Source organism: Gigantopelta aegis, chromosome 10, assembly GCF_016097555.1.
Source record: "Gigantopelta aegis isolate Gae_Host chromosome 10, Gae_host_genome, whole genome shotgun sequence".
Lineage (NCBI taxonomy): Eukaryota > Metazoa > Mollusca > Gastropoda > Neomphalida > Peltospiridae > Gigantopelta > Gigantopelta aegis.
Window position 1 is genome coordinate 76040392 of NC_054708.1, and position 5524 is coordinate 76045915.

Here is a 5524-nt window from a genome sequence, read left to right on the forward strand (position 1 = left end):
TTACATGCCCATATTTCAACCAATTCAGACTTCAATATATACCGAAATATTATCGATCCAAACCAAACACATATAAATTTCACGAATTATTTAATTGTAAAAAAACTGGTGTCCTCCGAAACTTGCAATATTTTGTAAACATATTATGAATACTTTCAAGCCCTCCGGCTCATAGCTTTATTGTATTATTATTGTGTATGCAAACCCAAACCAATTATTTATAATTATATTCCCATGTTCGTTTTATGTAGATATACTTATGTGAATAGTTTTACTCTGTCATCTTGTTAAAAAGTGTGAATTGTTGTATTATATATTGTTCCTCATATGCCGTGGATTACGGCCTGAGAGAAATAAATGTTCAGTTCAGTTCAGTTCAGGCACTTAGCAGACCTTTCGCTTTCGCCCTAATTTACGTGCAAATGTAAGCATGTTTTCGCCATTAGAACTAGTCGACAGTGTCAATGACAGTGGATTTTAATTCATTTATGGGTTGCTTAGACCCACTTTCGTCAAAATGGAACAATACCATGCGTGACATTATGGTCTAGCTAATATAATTGACATTCAGAAAATAATGTCGAAAATATCGTCTGACCCTTAAATTCTTTTGAGTAGTATATTATATTTCAAACATTTAGATTCCCAGTCTGGAGCTCCACGCGGTAAGACGTGTTTGTTTCGCTTGTGCACACTGCACGTGCCTTCGTGTGCTCGACTTGGGGGTCCTTCATTTCGTTGTTTTTGTCAGCGAAATAAAGTTTACTACTGGGATGTATGCTGCCATTGGAACTGATTGAACGCTGGAACGCTTCTCGTTTCGACAGTCTGCACCACCAGGTTGGATTCTTTTTTAGCGAGATTCCTCGCCTCCACGTCATTACTCCGTCTGACTATGTTGACTTGTATTTTCGTGACTCGTATTTTCGTGACTCGTATAACGGCCATTCTACAGAACGCCACGGTTGTTCGCGTTTAGTCTCTACATGTCCGAGCCTGTCCTAGCAGCACTGGAAGATTGACCGCCCCACTCTAAGAAGAAATAGGAAACGGGGTCGGCCCCTACTACTCTTTTTCTAGACTTTACCTTGCTTTATAGTGATACCATCTCGTATCCTCCGGAGTCGGGCCCGTCCGCACCACTATACCAACCCATGACGACTGGACTATACCCTAGTCTGATACTCTCTCTCTCTCTCGTTCAGACGGATCCGGCTTCTCAAGATCTGTATTTCAGCACAGCACTAAACCTTCAACGTCTATCGACTGTCAATCTAGGGGTTTTCTTGACGGGATGCAACCCATCTCGTCCCTTTAAGCTGTGCACCCAAACGGCCTTAACGAGGCCGCTCGCGTGGACATATCGATCGGACTTTAAACTTTTAGATCTGCGTTCAAAATTTTATGTCGAAATTTCTTCTTCTTTTTAATATTATTAAATAGTCCGATCCTCTCTTCTTTCTCTTATTTAGTTTTGGACTGTCCTTCTAAAATGCTCCAAATTATGTAAATATTCGGCCGAGCGGTCGATTCTTTTTATTTTTGGCTTGTAACCTTTTAATTTTTTTTATTTATTCTATTAACTTTTTTACTAATTGCTATTTTCAAAATTCTGCCCATTTTCACCCCCCCCCCCCACTCCCCCTCCATCCCGAGTCAGGCCACCGATCTTATCGGAGGTCGGAATCGGGATGGGCGTGTTCGAAACCCTAGTGGTATATGGGCACGTTAAACTAGTTATCATCATCATCAAACATTTATAAACGTACGTATACTGCAGGGAGGAAATCAGTTTCCAAAACCAGATTTATTATTCTTAAATTTGGATTGTCGACAAAAAGGTATCCATAACTATAGGAATAATTATTGTATCAATGCATAACATATATATTTTGTTATATTATTGAAATAAGCCATAATTAGTAATTGCAAACTGTGTTATCACTATTACTTGGGGTTTTTTAATTGTTATATTGTAGAACGTATACAATTTAATACCATCCACAAATTAAAAAAAAAAAAAAAAAAAAAAAAAAAAAATATATATATATATTATATATATATATATATATATATATATATATATATATATATTAATCTATAAATGAAGAAATAAAGAACGAAAGAAAAGAACAAACAAGTAAATAAATAATTAAATTGATATCTGCATACATATACATGTGCACAAGTTGCTCATTGCATTTAATTGTTGACATTCTAAAAATGACTATTATTAATGAATCGATTTGCAGTCATGCTTACTTTGTACCATATTATAAGGATCCAATTGTATCGGTGAAAATTACAAGTATCTTGGTCTATATATATATATATATATATATATATATATATATATCAGTGTTCTAGCTAGGATTTTGATGGGGCAGGGCGCTAATTTAATTGTAGGGCATTTTTAACGCAAAAATCTTATTTTTGAGGCAAGTGCTAGATATGCTCGAATATTTTACATTCATAAATATCATACATGTATATATAGAAATATCTATGCTGGTTTTAATTTACAAAACGTTTTTGGAGGGAGGGGGCAATCAATTTCTAAACCCAAATTTATTGTTCTTAAATTTGGATGTTTGATGAAACAGTACATTCATCGCCGAATGCAATATTATTGTACTAATATATTAAATATAGACACTATTAAAAAATAACTCGTTCCAGCCAGTGCAACACGACTGGTATGTGTCGTGGTATGTGCTACCCTGTCTGTGGGATGGTGTATATAAACGATCCCTTGCTACTAAAGGAAAAACATAGCGGGTTTTTCTCTAAGACTAAATTTCAAAATTACCAAATGTTTGACATCCAATAGCCGATTATTAATAAATTAAAATGCTCTAGTGGTGTCGTTAAATAAAATCAAACTTTAACTATGTTTTACAAAAGGTTGGATCACCTAAAAAATCCTATTCTTTTTTCTATTATATATAGTATTTATATCATTTAATATCATGCCCTAATGTAATTTAAAATAAATGAAATAATTAAAAGAAATCAAGAAATGAAAAAAAGAAAAGAAAAGAGAATGATTAGAAATAAATAAAAAGAAATAAAGAAATAAAAGAACAAATAAATTTAAAACATTGACATAAAGATATATTTGTAACAAGTTGCTCACTGCATTTAAAAACGGCTATTATTGCATGTCAAGTTCTAGATAGATTTCATTAAATAGCAGGCATGCTTTTAACAAAACACAATTATGCCTACATAGACCAAATAACTCTGTGCCATATTATAAAGATGCAATCAATGTGTCATTGATAAGGACCACTGACACCAGTTCAAACTATATGTATCTTGGTCTGGGTATTTGCAAAGGGAAAAATTATTTTTAAAATTTCGCATTTGACGTTCTGTCGAAGTTTATCATGATGGCCTACTTTCAGCTAGGTGTTTGCTAGGTGGTGTGTGGTTATGTGCGTGACGGTGTGAGGATTACTTCGCATTCAAGCTTTGTAGGAAGGAAGGAAACTGGATTTAACGTGCCCCTATCCACAGGGGTTCAGGCACGCCCACTTCGGATTTAGCCTCTGACATCGCCAGTGACAAACTCCGAAGCAGGAGGGCAAGCTTTGTAAGACTACCTGTCTGCTCGTCTGCAGTTATATCGACTAACAATAGAAGAAGAAAAAAACTTACCACGTTACTGCTATCGGCTTTCACAACTGGCTAAACAATGTATTGTCAAACGTTTTTTAGTTGGGAATTCAGACTCGTAATAACACTGTACACGCTTTGACAGGAAACAAGATTTTGTATTTTTATTTGACAATGAATTAGGGCAGGGCGGCGATAATCAGGTGCTGTGCGGAAACAAATATGACAGGGCGGCGCGGCAACAAATACGACAGGGCGGCGCAAAACGCGGGCAGGGCGCAGCGCCCCTCTATTTATTGCTAGCTAGAACACTATATATATATATATATATATATATATATATATTGGTTCGTTTTGTTTTTAATGTGTTTATTTTATTGCTGTTGATGTAGAAGACGTATGAAAGCCATGTCGCCTGTACTCATCTTGCTCGTGGGATCTTTCCTCACCTGTCAGGCATTGAGGTTTTCTGAACCAGCCAAACATACTCCATTAAAGTTCACCGGTAAGCACACGTTGATTACATCAGCAAATCGGAATATACCGATATCTTATTCTGCACATCATTCTAATAATAATAAAATATAAATAGAAACCTGCTTTGAATAGACGGGTTTTTGTAAACTGTATATGCAAGTATAATTCTAGTCGGCCATTAATCGATATTCAAATGACATATGAATATGTTTCTTTTGTTTAACAACACCACTAGAGCACACTGATTAATTAATCATCGGTTATTGGATGTCAAACATTTGGTAATTCTGACACATAATCATCAGAGGAAACTCGCTACATTTTGCTAATACAGCAAGGGATTTTTATATGCACCATTCCACAGATAGGAAAGCACATACCACGGCCTTTGACCAGTTGTGGTGTACTGGTTGGAACGAGAAAAAATCCAATCAGTCGAGGTGGTTCGATAATGCGACGCAAGCACCTGAAGCGAGCACTCAACCGACTGAGCTAAATCTCATTTCCTATGAATATGTGATGCGGTGTCGTTTTGAATGAGAACGACGTCGGATATCCTTACATAAAAATAAATTAGGTAATGCATGACGAGATTTTGTTTTCAGAATGCTGGTAGAAAAAAAGAGGAAAATTATACTGTGCTTTTATGGATCTCACAAAAAGCTTTTGATACCATTTGGAGAATAGGACTGTGGTTTAAACTATTAAAATATAACATTGATAGGAAATGTTTCAGATTGATTCATAGTATGTACAGTTGAATTAAATCATGCATCAGAAAGGACGGTGAACTACAAAAATATTTTATGTGCGACATAGGCGTGAGACAAGGAGAAAATTTATCTCCTATTTTATTCTCGTTGTTTTAAAATGATTTGGAGGACTATTTAAAGTCGCAACTGTGCAAAGGTATTACGATTAATGCCTTTGATTTTGATATATATCTTGACATAGGTCTAACGATTTTTATTATGTTATATACTGATGACACTGCCCTCCAGGCTACAAACGAAGATGACCATCAACATATGCTAAATGCTTACGACACGTATTGTAAGACATAGAAATTAACAGTAAACGTGTCAAAAACAAAGATTGGCAAAACAATTGTAAACAATTTAAACAATTTTGAGATTGAGAATGTAAATGAATACAAATACTTGGGAATGTGGTTCGAAAACCCCCCAATAAATTTAATATATACAACAAAAAAAAAACTTAAAGAAATCAAATGAATATTGTTTGTCAATTGAATATCGTTTAAAATTATTTGTTGCTGTTTCTATATTACTCTATGGTTGTGAAATCTGGGGATTTGAAAACATTAATATAATAGAAAGTGTACATATCCAGTTTCTCGATATTTAGCAAATGCAAGGAAAAGCACACTTGTATATATGTTATATGGAGAGTTTTGGACGAAAACCAC